Below are 26,874 nucleotides of genomic sequence, written 5' to 3'. Positions count from 1 at the left end.
TCCTGTCCTCCTCTCACTGCCGACTTTTATTCCCCATTGACTTACATTGGGTTTCGTGTTTCGGGACGACCCCGACTTTTCCCTATAATCGGACGATCTTGCTCGACCCGACTTTTGGAAAAGTCGGGTTTCACGAAACGAAACGCGACCCTAAAAAACCAAAAGTTGCTCAACTCTAGTGCTAATCCTTTATTCTGGCCTCATAGACACATCAGGGCAGACAGAGAAGAACCTCATCACCAGTTTCATCATTTTGAATGGTGAAAGAAGAGTTCATTATAATAGACACATACACATGTGATTAGTTGGGAAAATATGACTAAACCGTTGTATAGGTTATTCATGACTTGCCATCTGTCTACTGAAATCTAAGCCTACCTAATTGGAGAACATCTAACAGAGTGGAGCCATTTAAGTTGAATTGGCCCTTAATAACATAGAAACAAAACTCCTGCATTAATCCTATATATGTTCTATGGATATACTTGAAATAACTCATTAATTTTCCTTGTCTTTGTCTGATATTCACTACTTCACTGTCTCTTCATTGTAGATCACTAGTGAGAAAGGAGCCACTTACACTCAATGGTATCTCATAAATGGAGGTCTTGAGGGTAAAGGTGCCATGCATACTGATTACTGGGAGAAAGGATAAAAAGAAATGCCTTGAAAAAGGTTGTCAGGCAACATGACTATTAAAGATGGCCTACAAGTAGAGTAAAATTATGTTGATCAATTTTACAGTACTATCATAACATAAACCTTTCAAGTCCAAATAATTGTAAATAGAAAGTCAACATACGATCAGTGTAATCCATTCAGTTGCCATTTTGGGTCTTACATTAACTATGAGAGACCTCCTGAAATCTCCATATTGACCTCATCATCTTTATGATGACCTTGCTCATGAGGCTCCATAAGAGACCTTAAAATTTGGCAGAAGCTCTCATAGGAAACCAAGAATCTGGCTTCATCGTTCAACAAGAAAGATCCTTCTCTCCACTGTAATCTTTGGCTATGGAGAATCATGAAGCTCCTATATTCATTAATATCAACCAAACCTGACCATCCCATGGGGGTCTCCTGATTCTCCGGTGACAGATGATGTCGGGGGAGAGGAGAATCTGGAGTGTGAAATTACAGCATCTGATATTTTGTTTCCGAAGCAGAGAAGCCACCACCAGAGGTGTCTGCCATCACTTTTCTCCCCTCTCTCCATTTAAACACATGGCTACTTGGCTGTGCCGAGCATTTTTGACTAGTGTGGGACTGTGAGGAGAGATAGCTATTAGCAGACCGAACATGTGCTGTGAAATACTTAGAATGGAGAGTCCTCAGTGGATGATACCTTTTAATGGCTAACTGAAAAGATGGTAACACATTGCAAGCTTTCGAGACTACTCAGGTCTTTTCATCAGGCATTAACTAATACAAAATCTGAAGAATCACATATTTATACACAACACAGCACAGAAAAAATGCAATAGATAAGACAAGTGACGCGCAGCAGAACTATCATTGTGGGAAAGGGAGAAACATAAATATTGGACCAGTTCATAGATAAGGAGTCTGGATGTTTTACTGTCCTCTGATTGGGGTCTCCTAATGTGTTGTGATGCCCCCACACGGTCTTAGGAGCAAATTCCTTAATTGAAGTAAAAAGACATAAATCCATGCGACACATTCATTCCAGCATTGAAAGTGTCAAAGGTAATCATGAGCTTGAACTCCCAGACTCTTCTCTCTCTCTGGGATGTGAAGTTACTTTTCAATACCAGTAACTTCATATCCATGGATATGGACTCCTTATCTATGAACTGGTCCAATATTTATGTTTCTCCCTCTCCCACAATGATAGTTCTGCTTCGCGTCACTTGTCTTATCTATTGCATTTTTTCTGTGCTGTGTTGTGTATAAATATGTGACTCTTCAGATGTTGTATTAGTCTAGCCTGATAAATGTGTTACCATCTTTTCAGTTAGCCATTAAAAGGTATCAACCACTGAGGACTCTCAATTCTGAATATTTTTCTATCTACTCGCTATCACGGTGCAAATATATACATCTTTCCTGTATCGAACATGTGTTGGACAGCTATCAGAGCTGTATGGGCAGCTTTACGAGAGGGGTAGTGGACTGTATAGACGATCAAGTTACAAACTAGTCGGTGCATACTCAGTCTTATAAGGATTTACATATAATATCTCTGGTGTACTAGACACAGACTTTTACAGCCTCGCCTGGTTCCCTCTGTGCGGTTGGGACTCTTTGTGACCTCTATTAAACGACAATGTTTGTTTTTTTTCCAAATTTATCACTAACTTTCTGATTGGAGCGGTCAGACATCAGTTCAGTATCTGACAGGAAATAAACATTTACATAAATTAATTGGGATGGGAAACTATCAGGTTAGAGATGTTCTGCAGAGGGAAAATGAAATCAGATTTTGGATTCTTTCCACACTGGAATAATTCCTTTGATATTTCCCATAGCCATTGAAGATCTTGGATGATCTTAGAATGTCTTTACTTCTTTGCGACTATTAGACTTCCCTGTGTATCTGTCCTAGAGAGGTAAGGATAAAGTTCTGTATTATACCTCACAAATAAATACCCAGACCAATATTTCTCTATCCCTCCCACCTTATTGAACCTAGCTTGACCACTTTGGGCCATCTATTTGCCAGTTGGGCCATTATATGATCATGAGCAGATCTCGTAATGAGTGCTGGGACTTAAACCAGTTGTAACCTGGATTGAAGCAAAACATCAAGTGCTAAATTTTCCTACAGTGCCACCACAGGAGAAATGAAGCATCACACAGTTCCTATTCACATCAATGTGCTGTCTGGGCAATGCTGGGTCCTCCAACATGAGAAACACTTTGAAGAAAATATACTTTCTGATCTGATGATAGATGTTTTTCCCGAGCCAAGTTCCCTTTATGAACTTACTAATAGGATATTTTAAAATCAAGCTCCAAACCAGACAATTTTTCAAATAAGATCTAAAATATTTTTCTTATGGGGCTCACATAACTTAGCAATGAATATAATCCATCCTCATGCATATGGTATATTCTAAAGCTTGACAGATTTATTAAAATTACAACTTCAGTTGTGCTACATTTGTGGAAGAGCAAGGGCAACTTTCCTACCCCTTATTGTTAAACCCAAGAAGCTCTTATTGCCATCTGCTGCTGGATACCTTCTTAAGTTGATAAATAGCAAATGACTTTAGGCCCCGTCACACTAACTGATATTGCTAGAAATATCGCTATAACGTCACTGGCTTTGTGATGCAGCAGTGATATTGCTAGCGATATCGCTATGTGTGATACTTACCTCCGACCGGCTCCCCCGCTGGTTATCGCTGATCGCGCGAGAACGTCCTGGGCCGTTTCTCGTCGTCAGCTTCCTGCTGGGCTTCCTGTGGCGCCGGCGAGCGACATGTGGACGCGGGCGGGAGGACGTCAGGATCGCCTCGTCTGACAGGTAAGTAGCGACCCCCGACCGCTGCTATGTCGCTGGTGAGATCTGCCTGTGTGGCAGCTCACTAGCGACCACTTAGCGATGCACCAGTGATCTATATCGTTGTCGGGATCGCTGGTGCATCGCTAAGTGTGACAGTACCTTTTGACTCTGGAAGAGTTAATTCAGTTCCCATGGAGCAGTGGAATTTATCACATCTTTGGAATTAATTGATAGATAAGCTCCCCTTCCCATCACAGGTTTCCTAATCCTTCAGGAGATGGCACAATCCGCAGTGACAGAATGCAGAGCCTGGGCTTTTTCTTGCATTGTCTTAACATTTACAATAGATTTAGGATTCCCAGTTTTATTAGAAAGGACTGTGTATGATCGCCACATCTGGAGCGCTCGACCGCGTCGGCTGTATACAGTACCTATGCATCTGTGGAATGCATAGAAATAGCTTACATGTCCACCACACAAAACTTTTAAGAATTGCCAGGAGAGGCAGAATAATTTTAAAATAAAGATAATAAAGATATAATAGCAGGTTTATCATATTTTAAGTAGACTGGGACTTCTGGGGATTTTCCAATTTGAAAAAAAAAGCTTGGTGACCTAATGGGTGCTGGAATAACTATCTTTAGCATTTGTCATACAACATCAATACTCTCATAGGAGACCAAAATAACAGAAAAATCTTGACTCCATACAATAAATTCAGGTTTTGCAATTAATGAAAGAGGTTAATGTGTAGGGTCGCTGGGCCGAGCTGGGGGGTGGTCCCTCTCTTACCGCGCAGAGATGTAACAGAGACACGATGGAGGCAAGTATCGGGTACAACAGGTCCAAGTTTTATTCTCTTCGCCGTCCACCTGACGGCCTCCGCAGTACACCACACTTCGATACACTTTACTTCACTAGACTTCACTTCGCTTATCGGCTCCCCGTTTCCAGAGCCGTTTCTCGCACACCGTACTTTACACCGGGGACGTACATATACATACCGGCCCCTCTTCACTTGTTGACGCTCCTTTCAGATCCGTCACTGTGGTCGTCTTAGGCCCGTAAACCAACAGTACTTCTACTGAACAGTCGTCTCCCTCTCTCAATATGGTATGCGTTACCTCGGTGCCTCGTCTATACTGCGGTATTTTCCAGTCGGGACCACCTCCCTGATGTTCTCTCTCCTCAGTCCCCCTGGTTTGGTTTTCCTCAGAGTGCACAAACTGTCGTAGTACTCCTGTCACTCGAGCTCCCCCTGGGGACTGGAACCTTCTGGAACCCTCCCTCAGTATTTATATCATTCCCGGTTCCCTGTAACTCCGCCCCCCATGACCAACGGTTTCCTAAGCCCTAAGCTGATGTCAAGTCCTTTGCTCACACTCCTCCCTGCCCTCTAATGGTCAACCCAAGGTACTGCACGTCCACTACACTTTCCTAGCTGTTTCCCCACTGTAGTAACTGACACCTGTCTAACCTGTGCAAACCTTTCCTTCTCTATTCTGACAAGTCCGTCCGTCCGCCAGATCACCTTCCCTACAAATGCAGAAACAGAATCTCTTTTCATAGAGACATCATAGAGGGGGTAGCTAGTGATGAGCGAACGTGCTTGGATAAGGTCTTACCGATCATGCTCAGGTGCTAACAGAGTGTCTTCAGTGTTCTCAAAAAACATGTTCAAGTCCCCGCGGCTGCATGTCTCGCTAGACATGCAGGGATTACCTGTTTGTTAGCACCCGAGCATGCTCGGATAAGACCTTATCTAACCACGTTTGCTCATCACTTGTGGTTACTTACCTCTCTTCTCCAGAGCATAGATCCCGGAACAAAGAGCAGACCACACTCTGAAGGACGTGGTGTGACCACTTATTACGTGATTGCATACTGATTGTAATGCCCAGCATGTAATGCTATATGTCTCCTGCAGCGGTCACGATAGAGAAAATGTGTGGCAAGATGATACCTCTGCCAGCAACATCGACTATTCCTTATTTAAGTTATGCCTCTCAGATTCATTGGGCTATAAGACACCTCTTGCAATGTAACTTTGTCCCTGTTGCAATAAAAATGACAAAAGATTATAACTGAGTGGAAAGAGCAAATTTTGGCTCTAAATTGGTCGAAACTCTGTAAGGAATTTGTGGGTTGATTAGAAAACCAGTCACAGGATTTTAATGGAAACTACAGTATTTCCTAACATCAAGTAAGGAAAACTTTCAAATGGAGAGTAAGCTAAAGCTCCTGGTCTCCAATATAAAATCTATTAAAAGGGCCCCACCTGCCATGCGTCATACCTGTGCCTACACACTTGGCACATGGAATTTGCACTCCCACCCCATAAAGGCACCAGAGCATGGGGCTATTTTATTACTCAACTGTCCAGGCTCTACCACCAATAAGAGCATTTGCTGCCCTAAGCATTTGTCACCTGAGTATTCAGGTAGTAGGTACACGCTGCTACCATTTCCTTTCACTCAGCTTAGCCAAACCCAGCTAAACTATCACTAGACTCTGCAACAGTTTCCTTAAAGTGTGTCTGCCAACTCGGATTTGCTGTTCCAAGCTACAGTCAGCACATTTAGCTGTGCTATACCAAGGTGCCAGGCTGCCAACTCAGCTCTGTCGTTCCAAAATATTGTGCGCATGACCAGCTATATCAAACTTTACTATATAAAATTGCAGTGAAAACATAGCTCGGCTATTTCAAGGTGCTGTCCACACACTCAGCTTTGCTATACCTGCCTTTTTACATACATAGCTGTAGGGTTCCAAGGTGCTGGCCATACACTCTGCTGTACCAAGGTGCTGGCCACACACTCTGCTGTACCAAGGTGCTGTCCACACACTCTGCTGTACCAAGGTGTCTGTCCACACACTCTGCTGTACCAAGGTGCTGTCCACACACTCTGCTGTACCAAGGTGTCTGTCCACACACTCTGCTGTACCAAGGTGCTGGCCACACACTCTGCTGTACCAAGGTGTCTGTCTATACACTCTGCTGTACCAAGGAGCTGGCCACACACTCTGCTGTACCAAGGTGTCTGTCTACACACTCTGCTGTACTAAGGTGTCTGTCTACACACTCTGCTGTACCAAGGTGCTGGCCACACACTCTGCTGTACCAAGGTGCTGTCCACACTCTACAGTACCAAGGTGCTGGCCACACACTCTGCTGTACCAAGGTGCTGTCCACACACTCTGCTGTACCAAGGTGCTGGCCACACACTCTGCTGTACCAAGGTGTCTGTCCACACACTCTGCTGTACCAAGGTGCTGTCCACACACTCTGCTGTACCAAGGTGCTGTCCACACACTCTGCTGTACCAAGGTGTCTGTCTACACACTCTGCTGTACCAAGGTGTCTGTCTACACACTCTGCTGTACCAAGGTGCTGGCCACACACTCTGCTGTACCAAGGTGCTGGCCACACACTCTGCTGTACCAAGGTGTCTGTCTACACACTCTGCTGTACCAAGGTGTCTGTCTACACACTCTGCTGTACCAAGGTGCTGGCCACACACTCTGCTGTACCAAGGTGCTGTCCACACTCTACAGTACCAAGGTGCAGTCCACACACTCTGCTGCACCAAGGTGCTGTCCACACACTCTGCTGTACCAAGGAGCTGGCCACACACTCTGCTGTACCAAGGTGTCTGTCTACACACTCTGCTGTACCAAGGTGTCTGTCTACACACTCTGCTGTACCAAGGAGCTGGCCACACACTCTGCTGTACCAAGGTGTCTGTCTACACACTCTGCTGTACCAAGGTGTCTGTCTACACACTCTGCTGTACCAAGGTGCAGTCCACACACTCTGCTGCACCAAGGTGCTGTCCACACACTCTGCTGTACCAAGGAGCTGGCCACACACTCTGCTGTACCAAGGTGTCTGTCTACACACTCTGCTGTACCAAGGTACTGTCCACACACTCTGCTGTACCAAGGAGCTGGCCACACACTCTGCTGTACCAAGGTGTCTGTCTACACACTCTGCTGTACCAAGGTGTCTGTCTACACACTCTGCTGTACCAAGGTGCTGGCCACACACTCTGCTGTACCAAGGTGTCTGTCTACACACTCTGCTGTACCAAGGTGTCTGTCTACACACTCTACTGTACCAAGGTGCTGTCCACACAATCTGCTGTACCAAGGTGCTGTCCACACTCTGCTGTACCAAGGTGTCTGTCTACACACTCTGCTGTACCAAGGTGTCTGTCTACACACTCTGCTGTACCAAGGTACTGTCCACACACTCTGCTGTACCAAGGTGTCTGTCTACACACTCTGCTGTACCAAGGTGTCTGTCCACACACTCTGCTGTACCAAGGTGCTGTCCACACACTCTGCTGTACCAAGGTGCTGTCCACACACTCTGCTGTACCAAGGTGTCTGTCTATACACTCTGCTGTACCAAGGTGTCTGTCCACACACTCTGCTGTACCAAGGTGCTGTCCACACACTCTGCTGTACCAAGGTGCTGGCCACACACTCTGCTGTACCAAGGTGTCTGTCTACACACTCTGCTGTACCAAGGTGTCTGTCTACACACTCTGCTGTACCAAGGTGCTGGCCACACACTCTGCTGTACCAAGGTGCTGTCCACACTCTACAGTACCAAGGTGCAGTCCACACACTCTGCTGCACCAAGGTGCTGTCCACACACTCTGCTGTACCAAGGAGCTGGCCACACACTCTGCTGTACCAAGGTGTCTGTCTACACACTCTGCTGTACCAAGGTGTCTGTCTACACACTCTGCTGTACCAAGGAGCTGGCCACACACTCTGCTGTACCAAGGTGTCTGTCTACACACTCTGCTGTACCAAGGTGTCTGTCTACACACTCTGCTGTACCAAGGTGCAGTCCACACACTCTGCTGCACCAAGGTGCTGTCCACACACTCTGCTGTACCAAGGAGCTGGCCACACACTCTGCTGTACCAAGGTGTCTGTCTACACACTCTGCTGTACCAAGGTACTGTCCACACACTCTGCTGTACCAAGGAGCTGGCCACACACTCTGCTGTACCAAGGTGTCTGTCTACACACTCTGCTGTACCAAGGTGTCTGTCTACACACTCTGCTGTACCAAGGTGCTGGCCACACACTCTGCTGTACCAAGGTGTCTGTCTACACACTCTGCTGTACCAAGGTGTCTGTCTACACACTCTACTGTACCAAGGTGCTGTCCACACAATCTGCTGTACCAAGGTGCTGTCCACACTCTGCTGTACCAAGGTGTCTGTCTACACACTCTGCTGTACCAAGGTGTCTGTCTACACACTCTGCTGTACCAAGGTACTGTCCACACACTCTGCTGTACCAAGGTGTCTGTCTACACACTCTGCTGTACCAAGGTGTCTGTCCACACACTCTGCTGTACCAAGGTGCTGGCCACACACTCTGCTGTACCAAGGTGTCTGTCCACACACTCTGCTGTACCAAGGTACTGTCCACACACTCTGCTGTACCAAGGTGCTGTCCATACACTCTGCTGTACCAAGGTGCTGGCCACACACTCTGCTGTACCAAGGTGCTGTCCACACACTCTGCTGTACCAAGGTACTGTCCACACACTGCTGTACCAAGGTGCTGTCCACACACTCTGCTGTACCAAGGTGCTGGCCATACACTCTGCTGTACCAAGGTGCTGGCCACACACTCTGCTGTACCAAGGTGTCTGTCTACACACTCTGCTGTACCAAGGTGTCTGTCTACACACTCTGCTGTACCAAGGTGTCTGTCTACACACTCTGCTGTACCAAGGTGTCTGTCTACACACTCTTCTGTACCAAGGTGCTGTCCACACTCTGCTGTACCAAGGTGTCTGTCCACACACTCTACTGTACCAAGGTGCTGTCCACACACTCTGCTGTACCAAGGTGTCTGTCCACACACTCTGCTGTACCAAGGTACTGTCCACACACTCTGCTGTACCAAGGTGCTGTCCACACACTCTGCTGTACCAAGGTACTGTCCACACACTCTGCTGTACCAAGGTGCTGTCCACACACTCTGCTGTACCAAGGTGCTAGCCATACACTCTGTTGTACCAAGGTGCTGGCCACACACTCTGCTGTACCAAGGTGTCTGTCTACACACTCTGCTGTACCAAGGTGTCTGTCTACACACTCTGCTGTACCAAGGTGTCTGTCTACACACTCTTCTGTACCAAGGTGCTGTCCACACTCTGCTGTACCAAGGTGTCTGTCTACACACTCTGCTGTACCAAGGTGCTGTCCACACTCTACAGTACCAAGGTGCAGTCCACACACTCTGCTGCACCAAGGTGCTGTCCACACACTCTGCTGTACCAAGGTGTCTGTCTACACACTCTGCTGTACCAAGGTGTCAGTCTACACACTCTACTGTACCAAGGTGTCTGTCTACACACTCTGCTGTACCAAGGTGCTGGCCACACACTCTGCTGTACCAAGGTGTCTGTCTACACACTCTGCTGTACCAAGGTGTCTGTCTACACACTCTGCTGTACCAAGGTGTCTGTCTACACACTCTGCTGTACCAAGGTGCTGGCCACACACTCTGCTGTACCAAGGTGCTGTCCACACTCTACAGTACCAAGGTGCAGTCCACACACTCTGCTGCACCAAGGTGCTGTCCACACACTCTGCTGTACCAAGGTGCTGGCCATACACTCTGCTGTACCAAGGAGCTGGCCATACACTCTGCTGTACCAAGGTGTCTGTCTACACACTCTGCTGTACCAAGGTGTCTGTCTACACACTCTGCTGTACCAAGGTGCTGGCCACACACTCTGCTGTACCAAGGTGTCTGTCTACACACTCTGCTGTACCAAGGTGTCTGTCTACACACTCTACTGTACCAAGGTGCTGTCCACACAATCTGCTGTACCAAGGTGCTGTCCACACTCTGCTGTACCAAGGTGTCTGTCTACACACTCTGCTGTACCAAGGTGTCTGTCTACACACTCTACTGTACCAAGGTGTCTGTCTACACACTCTACTGTACCAAGGTGCTGGCCACACACTCTGCTGCTGTACCAAGGTGTCTGTCTACACACTCTGCTGTACCAAGGTGTCTGTCTACACACTCTGCTGTACCAAGGTGCTGGCCACACACTCTGCTGTACCAAGGTGTCTGTCTACACACTCTGCTGTACCAAGGTGTCTGTCTACACACTCTACTGTACCAAGGTGCTGTCCACACAATCTGCTGTACCAAGGTGCTGTCCACACTCTGCTGTACCAAGGTGTCTGTCTACACACTCTGCTGTACCAAGGTGTCTGTCTACACACTCTGCTGTACCAAGGTGTCTGTCTACACACTCTGCTGTACCAAGGTGTCTGTCTACACACTCTACTGTACCAAGGTGCTGGCCACACACTCTGCTGCTGTACCAAGGTGTCTGTCTACACACTCTGCTGTACCAAGGTGTCTGTCTACACACTCTGCTGTACCAAGGTGCTGGCCACACTTTGCTGTACCAAGGTGCTGCCATACACTCTGCTGTACCAAGGTGTCTGTCTACACACTCTGCTGTACCAAGGTTCTGGCCACACTTTGCTGTACCAAGGTGCTGGCCACACACTCTGCTGTACCAAGGTGTCTGTCTACACACTCTGCTGTACCAAGGTGTCTGTCTACACACTCCGCTGTACCAAGGTGCTGGCCACACACTCTGCTGTACCAAGGTGTCTGTCTACACACTCTACTGTACCAAGGTGCTGTCCACACAATCTGCTGTACCAAGGTGCTGTCCACACACTCTGCTGTACCAAGGTGTCTGTCTAAACACTCTGCTGTACCAAGGTGTCTGTCTACACACTCTGCTGTACCAAGGTGTCTGTCTACACACTCTGCTGTACCAAGGTGTCTGTCCACACACTCTGCTGTACCAAGGTGCTGTCCACACACTCTGCTGTACCAAGGTGTCTGTCCACACACTCTGCTGTACCAAGGTGCTGTCCACACACTCTGCTGTACCAAGGTGCTGGCCACACACTCTGCTGTACCAAGGTACTGTCCACACACTCTGCTGTACCAAGGTGCTGTCCACACACTCTCCTGTACCAAGGTGCTGGCCACACACTCTGCTGTACCAAGGTGCTGTCCACACACTCTGCTGTACCAAGGTGTCTGTCTACACACTCTGCTGTACCAAGGTGCTGGCCACACACTCTGCTGTACCAAGGTGTCTGTCTACACACTCTACTGTACCAAGGTGCTGTCCACACAATCTGCTGTACCAAGGTGCTGTCCACACACTCTGCTGTACCAAGGTGTCTGTCTACACACTCTGCTGTACCAAGGTGTCTGTCTACACACTCTGCTGTACCAAGGTGTCTGTCTACACACTCTGCTGTACCAAGGTGTCTGTCCACACACTCTGCTGTACCAAGGTGCTGTCCACACACTCTGCTGTACCAAGGTGTCTGTCCACACACTCTGCTGTACCAAGGTGCTGGCCACACACTCTGCTGTACCAAGGGGCTCTCCACACACTCTGCTGTACCAAGGTGCTGGTCACACACTCTGCTGTACCAAGGTGTCTTTCTACACACTCTGCTGTACCAAGGTGTCTGTCTACACACTCTGCTGTACCAAGGTGCTGTCCACACTCTGCTGTACCAAGGTGCTGTCCACACACTCTACTGTACCAAGGTGCTGTCCACACACTCTACTGTACCAAGGTGCAGTCCACACACTCTGCTGTACCAAGGTGCTGGCCACACACTCTGCTGTACCAAGGTGCTGTCCACACACTCTACTGTACCAAGGTGCTGTCCACACACTCTGCTGTGCCAAGGTGCTGTCCACACACTCTGCTGTACCAAGGTGCTGTCCACACTCTGCTGTACCAAGGTGCTGTCCACACACTCTACTGTACCAAGGTGCTGTCCACACACTCTACTGTACCAAGGTGCAGTCCACACACTCTGCTGTACCAAGGTGCTGGCCACACACTCTGCTGTACCAAGGTGCTGTCCACACACTCTACTGTACCAAGGTGCTGTCCACACACTCTGCTGTACCAAGGTGCTGGCCACACACTCTGCTGTACCAAGGTGCTGTCCACACACTCTGCTGTACCAAGGTGTCTGTCTACACACTCTGCTGTACCAAGGTGCTGTCCACACACTCTGCTGTACCAAGGCGCTGTCCACACACTCTGCTGTACCAAGGTGCTGTCCACACTCTGCTGTACCAAGGTGCTGTCCACACTCTGCTGTGGCAAGGTGTTGTCCACACTCTGCTGTACCAAGGTGTTGTCCACACTCTGCTGTGCCAAGGTGCTGTCTACACACTCTGCTGTACCAAGGTGCTGTCCACACACTCTGCTGTACCAAGGCGCTCTCCACACACTCTGGTGTACCAAGGTGTCTGTCTACACACTCTGCTGTACCAAAGTGCATTCCACACTCTGCTGTGCCAAGGTGCTGTCCACACACTCTGCTGTACCAAGGTGTCTGTCCATACACTCTGCTGTACCAAGGTGTCTGTCCACACACTCTGCTGTAGCAAGGTGCTGTCCACACTCTGCTGTACCAAGGTGCTATCCACACACTCTGCTGTAGCAAGGTGCTGTCCACACACTCTGCTGTAGCAAGGTGCTGTCCACACACTCTGCTGTAGCAAGGTGCTGTCCACACACTCTGCTGTACCAAGGTGTCTGTCCACACACTCTGCTGTAGCAAGGTGCTGTCCACACTCTGCTGTACCAAGGTGCTGTCCACACACTCTGCTGTAGCAAGGTGCTGTCCACACACTCTGCTGTAGCTAGGTGCTGTTTAAAAGCCAGAGGTCTCATTCCAGATATAAAAGATATCTATTTTTTTTCCATGTTTCTACATCTAGATTTACACCAATTTTCATATGATTTTCGTTGTACCCCAAGGCTTGGATTGTATAGGAACTTTTGTATTCACTGAACATGTCATACTCATAACATATTAAAACCATATTGCAAGCTGTCAGTGGTCCAATGTTCCTAAATTTATAACATTCCTATAAAGCCCCAAGGACGCTATAATTCTTCTTCCTATAAGGATACAGGCTACATAATCCCCAGTAATTTACAGAAGCCTTAGGATAAGCTAATCCCCTATCTCCTTTATGCGTCTCTTCTGGAGAATTATAGCGCAGCGCACACAATTTTCTTCATTAGCGAGGTTGAAGTATATGAACCCTGACTGATTGGATCCCTATAAAAACAACATTATCTCCGTAGCGAAACTCTTAGATTAACCGGGATTCAGTATTGTGGATATATTCGCAGATCTCAGCGGGAAATCTCTGTTTCTGGAGGGTCTTTGGCAGAGCGGAGGAGCCGTCTTCATAGACTTGATTAGCTCAATCTGTGTGGTTTTGTTAGTTGGGAGTCTGAGGTGCGAAGTAATGGGCCGGTGGTTATGGCCTTTTTAAAATTTAAAGCGAACGAATGAAAAAAGAAATGAAACATTACTGTTTCATAGGGAAAATCTCTTTTGCGTCCAACTCTTCATGTATTTGTTCTTCATGTACTAGGGTGTGCTTGAGTAATGTGAATAGAAATGAGGGAATCATCTCAAGGTGAATTTAATTCTCCCTGAATGGCATAAAAAATTGAATTGGCCATAATCTGAAACTTTTGCAATTCAAACAAATCTAGGAAAACAGCAGTCAGTCTCCTTTTTCCAAAGTAACAAGAGCCGGCAATGGTTTAATATTAATAGTCAACTTCTCTCCTCTCTGTAGCCCTCATCTTGTCCACTCAGCTCCCCACTTGGTTGTTCTTCAATAGTCTTCATTCTCAGTACATTGGTCTATTTCATGCCATGGGTCCCATTGGGAGGTTAATGCCTCTGGCACCAATAAAGTCTTGTTGAGGTCTGATGCACATCATGGCATTACAAGGCTTAGTAGCTACAGAAAGTGCAGGAGAATCTGTGGCATGAACAAAAATGGTGGAAGTGAGTTAAGACCGGACCTGGATGATCATGTGGGAAACTGCATGAGTAAGGTAAGGGCTGGGGAAAAGTTTTCATTTGTTTTATTTTTTCACCTTAACTCTCTTATGTTATGGGGATAAATTGAATTTCCTGGTCAAATTCAAACAAATCTGCAAATTGGTGTAAGCACTTTTGTGATTTCCCATATAAATAAGGATATTATAATTTATGGTTATGAAGTGAAATTAATTTTTAAAAAATTTTTTTAAGACTTTTCCATATGTATTGTGGGATTTTTACCATACAACCAATCAATGAAGGAGGCAGAAAATTTCTTAGCTAAACCTTTTTTGCCAAGTGAAGCATTTGTGACTTAAATGGGCTGTTTGCAGGAATTGTATAGTTTATGCATTCCCCACCCAAATTCTTCACTAGGACACTTGCTCATGACTACTTGATTTTATTGAGGGACATATAAGGTAGCATGCCTCCCGCTAGGAAAATGAGTGTGGGCTGATTGCTTCCCCGGCTGATGGTGGTCTCAGGGTTGCCAGAATGGCTGTTTGCTTAACAAATTGGGTATATTTTTTGGCAGCAAGGTTTTGATCTTCCTAAGGCCTGTTTCACACTTCCATTTTTGACCATCAGTCAAAATCCGCCGTTTTTGCAAAAAAATGGATCCGCCATTTTTTTTTGGCGGATCCGTTTTTTTCCCCATTGATTTGCGTTACCGGCGGATTTTGACGGATGGCCATCCGTTGGATCCTTTTTTTTGTGGATCCGTCAATTTTTTTGCGTCCGCCGAGATGCCTGGACGGACCATGCCACGTTTTTTTTGCTGCAGGATCCGCATTTTTATAGTGCGCATGCCCGGAGGAATGAAGTCAGGTGGAAATTTAACCCTGAAATCATTTCTGGCGGACAGAAAAAAAATCTCTCTCTCTCTCTCCGGTTCCTTTAAAATTCCTCATTCATCGGATCTGTCAAAAAAACGGTCCAGTGGCATCCGTTCACATCAGTTAGCAACGCATCCGCTTTCCGCCATTTTGGCGGATTTTAACTGACACAAAAAAACTGAAGTTTGAAACAGGCCTAAGCAGCCTTAACTTACTTAGGTAGGTTGAATAGACTGTTTATGTTATATAGACGACATATAACCATTAAAGCCAGTAGTATTACCATCATAGAGTCACTGGTCTTCTGGCTACTGTATCTGAGGACACTATTTCTGTGACTATATGATGGAGCATTATGGATAACACCATCATCATATCACCTGCTAATACCCTAAGGGACTTATTAGAAAGCCATCAGAAGCCAAGAACATTAGACTATTCGCTGTTGTTGGTCATTGACCATTTGCATTGTATGCCCACTGCAACTGCTATAGGCCATGTCTAAGAAAAAATTAAGGGGTTTCAGAAACTTTGCTAAATCTGAAAATTTCTAAAACTTACCAAAGTCTAGTGTATGTGAAGCTGGAACCTAATGAGGCACAATATGGCCATGACATAGTTCACTTTACGACGCCTAGAAGACTATAAAACTAACTCATCACAAATGGATGGATTATTTGATGTCCTTCACATTATTAGTCACTTGCCTCCTGGAATATTTCTCATTCCCACCTATAAGCTCTTTGCCTTGTAGTATGCAGAGTATGACATCCAAAATTCACACCAATAAGACTCCAGAAAGTTTTGAGCACTGTAAAGAGCTATCTTTATCGGACAGTAGGCAATGGGCTTGAGATATAGCAAATACATTTTCATCACCAAGGGTAGACATTACATGGGCACTATTTAGACTCAATGGTTGTTTATGTGTACAGGTCTACAGAGGTTTGCACAAAAATACATTTTCCTGAATTGTTCTCTTTCTCTGTCTTTTATGTATGTGAACGTTGCCCAGGTCTAACCCGTATCACTTTACTGACTACTGGGTGTGAGCTAAGGCTAAGCACAGATCATAGGAGTATACTGAACCACATGTATGTGCAACCTCCTTGAGATCTTCATGAAACAAACTCATCAGGAAGGAAGATATAAGGTCCAAAAAACCTCTCGTGTAAGTCAAGCACATGTTATAAGGCTTTGGAGCTGTCGAAAGTTGTCATGTAAATCCCCAGCTTTATAATGATCCATGCTGCATGGGTGGCCTTAGGGGTCATCAACTCTCTAGCCTAAACATGAGTGAACCGTGGGGAAGAGCCTATAGGCTGGTAAAATTAGGATTTTTTTATCCACATCAATGTCAGCTGTCTTAAAAGGTTTGTCTTATCAGAAACAAGCACTTTCAGCTTGGAGTTTCTACACAGATAAGTAGTGTAGGCTTCAGTAATCTGATATTATGCCAGAAGAAGCTTTAGTCATCTAGGTTACATGGCTGCTGCTGGGAACTGATGTATTGCTTGGATACAATTTAGAAGAATGGCCAGTCAATTCAATATAAGGATGGCTCCACCAGAATAGTAGTAGTCATATCCTTAAATAAGGCTTATACAAAAGGAGAAAAAGCTGCATATGAAATCAAAGGCATTCAGAGGGCAGCAAGTGTGACAACATATAGAGTTCTAGTCCTCTTCCTCTCTGAAGAGACAATTTGCATAATTAACATATTGTGCGTATTGTATAATAGATCTGAACAACATTTCCATAATACAGCCAGACACATGTGTCATAAAGAAGTTGTCCTGATTCAAATTTTAAAATTCCATAGGTTATAAAATAACAAACCAAACTATAATTCGCCCTTCTCGGGTCTAGTAATGCCGACAAGATACTGGTCCGGTGTATTTTGATTGGCTGCAGCCCGTCACTGAGTTCTCAGCACAGTAGAGGGATAATAAATATGGTGAAGTGATGTCACGGTCCACATGGTGATGTCACAGTACAGAGATGATAAATAAAGTGATCCCTTTATTTCCGGGATAATACAGACAGTGATGTTGCAAGCCTACAACCTTCAGTAACCACCGATCGACCAAACCGCTGCACAACCAGCTCTACCCTCACCTACTGTATTGTCACCCATCCCTTGTAGATTGTGAGCCCTCGTGGGCAGGGTCCTCTCTCCTCCTGTACCAGTCGAAACTTGAGTCGTTTAAGATTACTGTTCTTGTTTTTATTATGCATACCCCTCCTCACATGTAAGGGCCATTGAATAAATGGCACTATAATAATAAATAATAATAATAATGTTGCAGTACAGTGATAATAAATAAAGTGATGTCACAGTACAGAGATAATATATAAACAAAGGAAATTCAGCTCACCCCAGTATAATTTAATCCGGCTATGGTGATCCGAGCAAGGACTCATCTCCACCAGACACAGCAATAGATACTTGAAAGAAGAAATTGTCCAGCTCCAGGATTAAAATCATTCTGAGATTAAGAACACATAGTGTTTGAAACGCGTCCAGATCCTCTCAGGCTTCTCCGCAAAATGATATGTACAGCAGCCTTGTTATGAATAGTAGGCATCGTTAGAGGACCCTCAGCTCACTGGAGGGGTGCTCTGCTCTAATCTTATGAAGATCAAAGCAGAGCAAAGCATAAAACCTTTCTATATAAAAAGATGGTGGGATGCCTTACCACAAGGGAACAAGGGATGCTAGCAAAGCAAGAAAAAAACCATGCTCATCAGTAATAAGCATCTTGGGCCCGCCTGCATTTGGCATCTCACCATCTCCTGATCTGCTAGTAGAAAATCGCAGCACCATCATGCTGGCCTTTCGGGTCATGTTTCCTGTACTGTGACATCATTGTGTGTAGTACTTCTGAACTGCAAAATTACTGCGTGCAATTAGAATAGCCAAGGCCCCACAGCACACACTTTATAGTGTGGCTGTGCATGCCATGGCAAGGAGAAGAATGGAGGAGAGTTCGGGAAGAAGGGGGACCTGATGACAATCACAAGTTGTACACTTTAATGTACATGCCTGTCTGCTGTGCACTACACAAGTCTATGTTAGGGTGGCTCATCACATGGTCACATGGCGAAAGGAGGCCCATTCAAAAGTGTGCAATGGGGCCTTGGCTCTTCTAATAACAGATAATTACGCCTGCGCAGCAGTGGGATGCCGAGCCAACTGTGTGGATAACGCAGGGTCGCATCATCCACATGAACCAAGAAAGAGGGCAGCTTCGCAAGAAGATGGGAAGTGTCAGACCAAGGAGAGCGACACGCCTCGAACTGGACCGCCCCGCAGGGGAGTAAAATAAAACTTACTTTTCTTCCCTTCCAGGTCGGGTTGTCGGGTGTGTGTGGAGAATGTGTGCGGGGGTCTGTGGGGCTGTGTGCGTGTGTGCGGGGCCTGTGAGGGCTGTGCGGGCATTGTCCGATGGGACTACTTGTCCCATCCGGCTATGCCCGCTACAGTGACAGCATTAGTGGATGATGGCAAAGTAGTATTCCCATCATCCAGCTAATGTGGTGAATGTAAAAAAGAAAAAAAAACGACATACAGAACATACAACATATAACATACAGTACATACACATAACATACAACACATAACACAGAGTACATTCTCACCACACACACCTAATTCCCCGAAGCCATCGATCACCTGTAATAAACATAAAATAATAAAGAAACCTATACTCACCTTTCCGCCATAATCCCATTACTAACAAAGGTCCCATCTCAATCTCCCGTGGAGAGCAGCCACATCAGCTGATGCGACCGCTCTCCAGTGATGCTGCGCGGCCAGCCAATCACAGTAATGCCACAACAAAGAAGGCTGTGGCTTTACTGTGATTGGCTAACACACGCTGGGCGGGAGATCCGAATATTGCGAGGTGAGTAGTGAAATTTACTCGTTAGGATTCGAGTACCGCGAGTACCGCATTACTCGCCGAGTACCGAATCCTAACGAGTATACTCGCTCATCCCTAGCGGTGGCTTTAACTCGTATCGGCCAAACCTTGACAGGTTCCCTTTAAAATGGTTGTCCAGGTTTCTGATGAAAGTCTGCAGATCTCTGAATCGTCACAGTGTGTATACGATGTGCTGTCAGGATTCTCTGGTGCTGGCAACAAGACCAGGTGGTCAAGTATGCAAAATGCACATTCCAATTAGTTGTACGCAACCTCGGAGGACAATGTCCACAGTAATATTACAGTATATGGTTATGCTCATGGAGATGTCACAGTGCAGGGATAAGCACATTGATGTCACAGTACAGGGATAATCTACTCAGTGATCTTACAACTCAGACATCATAGAAATAGTAGTAATATCAGAGTATTGGGAAAACATGCATGATGACATCCTTAGGCCGCTTTCACACTTCAGGCTTTTGGTATCCGCCATGGGGTGGTGAAAAACCGGACTACCGGATCCGGCCGCATACGCAGACACTGGATCCTTCTTTCTGCCGGATATATTCCTGGCAGAGAATGTTTCCGGGCATGCGCGGTGCGAAAAACTGGTCCGGCGTTGGGAAAAAACGTTGCATGCAACGTTTTTTCCAGACGCCGGACCGGCTATTTTCTCCGGATTCGGAAAAAAACGGACGCACCGCATTGCCATCCGGCGCAACGTGGCAGCAATGATACAGCACGGGGAAAAAGCCAGATCTGGTCGTAACAGGTGCCGGATCCGGCAGTCCGGTTTTTCGCCGCACCATGCCGGATACTGAAAGCCTGAAGTGTGAAAGCGGCCTTAGCGTAGAAGCAACACACAATACACATTAAAGATCACCATGTGACCTCACACCTTGGGGGAAAAGTCTATATAGTAGCATGGGTCACTTTGAGGTGTAGTGCACACCTGATGTCACAGCACAGGAGTGATGCAGAAAGTAACGCTGCAGTGAAAAATCATACAGATAGCAGGGTTAATCATAAGGGCTCCACAATTAAACATACATTTTGCACATCGACTTCCACACTCATCTCTCAAAAATCTTAAATTGATTATAGCACAAAAATCCCCTTTTGATAACCTTGTGTAATGTAAGAACACTTTATATTCCTTGTAGAAAAGAAGGAATGGTTATGACACGTTATCTATGTAAAATCTGCAAGATTTCTAGTGAAATCGGGGGCTTTTCTGCCACCTCCTTTCAGGTATTCAGCCCCAATGTTCCTTAAATATTTACATTGTCCTCATTCCAGCATTGAAAACTGCTGAAGAAAGCAAATAAATGATCTTTTAGAGATACCGATGCTTTGTCAATAATTACCAATGTTAGGAAAGCCAGGGGATGTTTTAACTGAGTGCCATGTGTTTGACTTCATTACTGGAGCAGATGGAACCATAATTCCCGACCCTGGGCATGCGTCTTAGGAAATTGTAAACAAGTCTTTTCTCTAATAAGTTTTGCTTCCTCGTTGTTTAAAGAAAGTGCATTTCATGTATTAAGTAGACCAAGAAAACATCTGCAGACAGTATCCCAGAAAGTCTCCAAGTAGAAGTGCACTAGCACTTGGAATAGAAAATATTTTTTCGCAGGAAAATATAGCCCGGTTGTTCCATGAGTACATTTCATTTCTCAGTTAGACCAGGCTAAAAAACGGTTTTATTAATTGTAATTATTGTTGAATAATCATTGTATGTTTAAATATTGCTAATACATACTTGTTGTGGTGCCCCCTGATGTTCACTTGACTCCTTCTCAGAATGTCCACACAATGTCTTCAGTGATGGGTGGTCACACGTGCCCAGTAGTTCAGGACCATTGCTCTGGGCATACTATACATGGGAGGCAGAGTGATACTTGTTATTTTATGGACGAGTTTCATATTGATGCTGAACACATTAGGCTGACCTCACTCATCATGGAAAGGATGCATTTATCATAATTGAAGGATTAGCTTCAAATATTTAGAAGATTTGAACAACAAAATTATTATCTAACCATAGTATAGGTGATAACTTGCTGATCACAAAAGGTCATGTCACCAGGACCCCCCTGATCCTGAGAACAAGCCTTTGGAGTTTCCTATTTGAATACAGCACTGGTCCCATATCACTACATTTATGGTCTAAAGCGGGCCACACACTAGAAGGCTGTCAGCCAAACGATGCTTGGGCCGATCTTTTACCTGACAGCCTCCTCAGCTGCTTGTCCCATACACAGTATCACTCGTTCCACTTAGCGCTCCTGTGATCTTTATGAGAAAGTCACCAAATGATGAAATTGGACATATGTGATTGACTTATGTCCATAACATCAGTTGACCAGTGCCCTCATACATACAGTATTAGACTTTCAGGCCAAACCTTTTGATATTGGCCGGTTCAGCAAACATTAGTCTAATGTGAATGTGGGGCCTTAAGAAACTGTGGGAAGATAGCAGTGGTACCCCCAAAATTGAGCTGGTTGGATAAGTGATTATACTAACTTTCAAACTGCAAGGATCCCTTCTTGGTCTGTTTTAAAAAAAAAGTTATTGTTTCCCCCCAAATAATTGTTGATCTTGATGAATGATCCGTTGTGCCTGATGACTAAAAAAAATGAGCTTTTTTTGAATATTTCAAGCTTTCCCTTTTCTAAATCTTGTATGATGACTGTAGTGGGTAGTGTTGCGACAAATTAATTTGCAGAACCATCAAAAATCAGCATATTAAACATTTCCCCTGTTTTACTATCTCCTCTACTGGAAAAATAATGACTTCCAAACAGAAAACTGGTGTGTTCAGGTGCGTACGAACAGTTGCCATCTCTATACATAACTAACAAATAAAGATGCACTCTGTCATGCTATAGCATATAATCATCAACTATATGAAATCTGAATTGCATTACTGCTCTAGATAATAAGAAAAAATGGAGAAGTAGCTCATCTAGTTGGAAGAATGTTTCAAGTGGGGTACCGCAGGCCTCTCTCCTGGGCCCTGTTTTGTTCAACATCTTTATCAACAATTTAGATGAAGGAATTGAGGGTAAACTGATTAAATTTGATGATGACACAAAGCTAGGAGGGATAGCTAATATGAGAGAAGAGAGAGAGGATTCAAAAAGATATAAATAAACAGAGCAGTGGGCAGCAACTAATAGAATGGTTTTTAACAGCGAAAAATGCAAAGTACTTCATCTGGGCAATAAAAATGAAAAAAGCATATACAGAATGGGAGGAGTAGGGGTAAGCAACAGCCCATGTGAAAAAGACTGGGTTATACTAATAGATCACAGACTGAATATGAGTCAACAGTGTGATGCAGCAGCAAAAAAGGCAAATGTAATTCTAGGATGTATTAACAGAAGCATACAGTCTAGATCACGTGAAGTCATTATTGCCCTCTACTCCTCTTTGGTCAGACCTCACCTGGAATACTGTGTCCAGTTTTGGGCGCCACATTTTAAAAAAGACATCAACAAACTGGAGCAAGCTCAGAGAAGAGCGACCAGAATGGTGACCGGTCTGCAAACCCTGTCTTATGAGGCAATGTTGCAGGATTTGGGAATGTTTAGCTTGCAAAAGAGAAGACTGAGAGGAGACTTAATAGCTGTCTACAAATATCTCAAGGTCTGTCACATTGAGAAGGATCAACTTTATTCTCATTTGAACAAGGAAAGACTAGAAGCAATGGGATGAAACTGAATGGGAGGAGACACAGATTAGATATTAGAAAAAACTTTTTGACAGTTAGAGTGATCAATGAGTGGAACGGGCTGCCACGAGAGGTGGTGAGTTCTCCTTCAATAGAAGTCTTCAAACAGAGGCTGGACAGACATCTGTCTGGGATGATTTAGTGAATCCTGCTTTGAGCAGGGGGTTGGACCAGATGGCCCAGGAGGTCCCTTCCAACTCTATGATTCTATGATTCTATGATGATTCTATGATTCATAATTTGATCAATTCATGCATGTCAGGCATTGACAAGGATGAAGCCTTTATTTATAAGGGTAGGTAGGATCCTGCTGTAATTAAAACCATCACAGGATGCTGGGTGGACTGATCAGCCATATGTAAATAACAAAAGGCTGACCGTAACTTACAAATAAAAAACATGATCCCAACTACCCAAATAACTGCAGGCTTCATCCTTGGAGAGGATTCACATTTGGATAGGTCCCCAGCATTAGAAGATTGCTTTGTCGATGGCTGTTGGGCATGCATGAATTGACCAAATTATGTGCTATCTCCATTTTTTCTTATTATCTAGAGCAGTGATGCAATTCAAGTTTAATAAATTTCATGTTTACATGCTATAGTGGGTCACCCTCCCAGGGATGTGGGGTACTCGGTACCGGGCCGGTGTCAGGGAGATGTGTCACAGCAGCAGTGACCCGGACCGTGGCCCTAGGCGCCCAAGTCAATGGCGGAATGTATATGTAGTTAATAGTTCGTGACGCCACCTGTGGTGCTCGGCAAGGGAGGTGTTAAGCCGACGCTGCAGACAGATCCTCTGGGACAGATGGTGTGGTGCAGCAGTGATGGCATAGCCTTCCACAGGCAGGGCTGATGTCCCAGGGCAGTGTAGTTGTAATGGTTGTGGAAAGGCGCAAGCAGTGTAAAAGATGGTACCCAGATGTAGCGGTGCTGAATGGGTTGGCGTGAGAATGAATGGAGGACACCAAGGCTTGCAGTTCCAAAGCTTAACTCACAGTCTGTGGTACACAAGGGTGACTGCCTCCGGGCCGTGTCTTCCGGGTCAGAGACTCAGCCAACCTCCAGGCCAGGTGGAAAGCTCCTCTTCAACACTCCGCCAACATGTACCTTTCCTGAACGACTCCTCTATTGCGCCTTAAGTTCCTCCTGTCAGATGTTCTTAACAATTCTACTCGTATGGCAGACAGCTGTAACCTCTCTCGAGGACTCCCATCTCCGGAGTCCTGGCTCTCTAATCAGTTGCTGTTGTGCCCCGAGTCTTAGTTGGAAGTAGTGCATTTACAGCCAACTACTCCACCGGTGTCTGCTGCAGAATCATAAGTGTCCATACAACCTCAGGGACTGGGCCCCGGCCTTGCACTGAGAACCTATAGGCAGAGTTCTTTCAACCCACGTCTCCTCTCGGTTCTCCTACTCCTTCGTTCTGTACTGATCCTTCTCTCTCTTATGGAAGCTTAGGTTGCAGTTCTATGTCTTTCTCCTTCTGTTCCGTTCCCGTGCCAGCTGGCTCAGATCACTGAGGCAGCTGCAGCACTCCTTCCTCCATCCCTTCTCCCAGGAATCCCCACTCTTCCCGAGTGGCTTCCTTCCTCACTGACCTTCTGTCAGACTGAACCCCGACCGATCTGTGATCCTACACTTTTTCACTCTTTTATATATCTCAACTCCACTCACCTCCCAGCACATCCAGTGTTCCATGCAGGGAACCACCAGAGGTGCTCTGCTACTCTCTAAGCACTGAGCAGCAATGTGGTTGTGCAGAACTACGCTGTTGTGTGGGGTGCAAGTGTTGAAGCGTGGAAAGGAGTTCCCACTTTACCTGGATGTTGGTGGGGCACTACACCATTAAAGAAAGAGAGGAAGGTGCAGTACCTCTGTGGCGACTGAGCCTCAGGGGCGCCACATACCCCCCGTTAAACACAGCACGTCCGCGGGCTGCAAGACAACAAAGTTGACAGTACAGGAACATACTAAATTTTATAATGCTGCATAAACAATTCCTATACTAAACTTCCTAGTATAGGAGGTACTTATTCTTGAACGTTACAAACAATTCTTATTTAACTATCTAAATTTCAAGTCAAAAAGTGCAATTTTTCATTCTAAGTACCATTATCTGTGACTCACTATCACTTCAGTATTATTCAGCTTTCCTTCTCTAGTACACGTTTCTTTATTATTGTTCTCTCTTCTAGACGCAAGACGCTGACCGCAAGTACCTGGTCCGCCACCTGTCATATTCAATTCTTTATTCTTAATTCTCTATCAAAACATTTCTCACTCTATCTAAAAATCCATTTACTAACTGCCAACTCCTTCCTCTTGGCCCTCAGAGAGCACTCCTCCCCTGAATTCCGGTTCAGAGCTCCCCCTGCTGGCCTGGAGTGGAACTGTATAAAAAAACAAATCTGAACTGGGAAAAGTAAGTTAATGTGTATGCACAATGTAAGTGCATATTAACACATGACCATTAACCAGAGAAAACAAAAAGCAAAAAACACAAATATCCTGAACTAAAAGTAAAAAATATACTGCAAATAATGCATAAAGGTAATAATAGTAATAATAAGGGTATTTAGTAAACATAATTTTGATCAAAATAATGTACAAGCCATCCCGCCACGTCACGGCAACCCTTGTGGGACAGTCCCTACTCTAGTATTTAAAACCTTTTCACTTGCCAAGTGGCGTGAATGTGAATAAGGGTCGAGCGGCTGAACCACTTGTAACAGCTTAGGCCAGACAGGATGGCTTTCCCAGCTCAGAAAAAGGGCGGTCACACCCATATATGCACTGAATGCACAATGAAATGAATAAAACACAAATCTGAACTGAGAAAAGTAAGTTAATGTGTATGCACAATGTAAGTGCATATTAACACATGACCATTAACAAGAGAAAACAAAAAGCAAAAAACACAAATATCCTGAACTAAAAGTAAAAAATATACTGCAAATAATGCATAAAGGTAATAATAATAATAAGGGTATTTAGTAAACATAATTTTGATCAAAATAATGTACAAGCCATCCCGCCACGTCACGGCAACCCTTGTTACAAGTGGTTCAGCCGCTCGACCCTTATTCACATTCACGCCACTTGGCAAGTGAAAAGGTTTTAAATACTAGAGTAGGGACTGTCCCACAAGGGTTGCCGTGACGTGGCGGGATGGCTTGTACATTATTTTGATCAAAATTATGTTTACTAAATACCCTTATTATTATTATTACCTTTATGCATTATTTGCAGTATATTTTTTACTTTTAGTTTAGGATATTTGTGTTTTTTGCTTTTTGTTTTCTCTGGAGTGGAACTGTGTTGCATGTATGAATCCCAGTTATTAACATTCTCATAAGATACATCATTATCAAAAATACTTTGCATTAACTTTCAATAATTATTATTGTAAGTGCTGGACACCTCTCCCAGCCGGGATTTCTTGCAGTGTCCTTTGAGGTAGACATCATCTTTGCAAAGTGTCCTTATGTAAAATCTTGACATCATCTTCGCAAAGTGTCCTTATGTAAAACCAAGAGAGGGCACCTAAAGAGGTGCAACTATTTACAATAAAAGTTTTGGATCATACAGCATTCATGATCTCAGTTCCAAGTGCAGAAACGCTGCCAATCAGACAGGGCAACTTTGGGAAAAAAACCCAAAAAATCAAACCATGGTGAGCAACAAAAAATCACAACTGGTGCAAATAAACCCTCCTGGGTAACGAGAGTTACTGTAAATTTTCTTATTGCTGGTCCCCTCCTGGGGTTCTGGAAGCTTGGGTACCGCTACCAGATGCAAGGTACTCATTGGCCATCTTCAAGTATTCCTCTTCCCAAGGTGTCCAGCTGGTGACCTTTGGCTTAGGCTGCCGGGCTGGGGCTGATGCAAAGGCAGCCGGTTTTCTAACAGTCTGGGTGACAACAGTGGGT

The 26,874-nt window shown here is 45.2% G+C and overlaps 1 protein-coding gene and 1 long non-coding RNA gene across 2 annotated transcripts in view; one reads left to right on the top strand and one right to left on the bottom strand.

Annotated features, from left to right (window-relative positions):
- Nucleotides 1–17,880, bottom strand: part of LOC141101234 (uncharacterized) — a 129,938-nt gene extending 112,058 nt beyond the window's left edge. Inside the window, exon 1 of the long non-coding RNA XR_012234914.1 lies at nucleotides 17,654–17,880. This is a non-coding gene — a long non-coding RNA (uncharacterized lncRNA). The remainder of the gene's footprint in view (nucleotides 1–17,653) is intronic.
- The window catches only part of ANGPT1 (angiopoietin 1), a 445,617-nt gene that overhangs the window by 95,897 nt on the left and 322,846 nt on the right, over nucleotides 1–26,874 (top strand). The gene's annotated exons all lie outside the window — the stretch shown is intronic.

Source organism: Dendrobates tinctorius, unplaced genomic scaffold (genome assembly GCF_039654945.1).
Source record: "Dendrobates tinctorius isolate UK_male_01 unplaced genomic scaffold, ASM3965494v1 ptg000116l, whole genome shotgun sequence".
NCBI classification, from domain to species: domain Eukaryota; kingdom Metazoa; phylum Chordata; class Amphibia; order Anura; family Dendrobatidae; genus Dendrobates; species Dendrobates tinctorius.
This window is presented reverse-complemented; position numbering and strand designations above follow the sequence as displayed.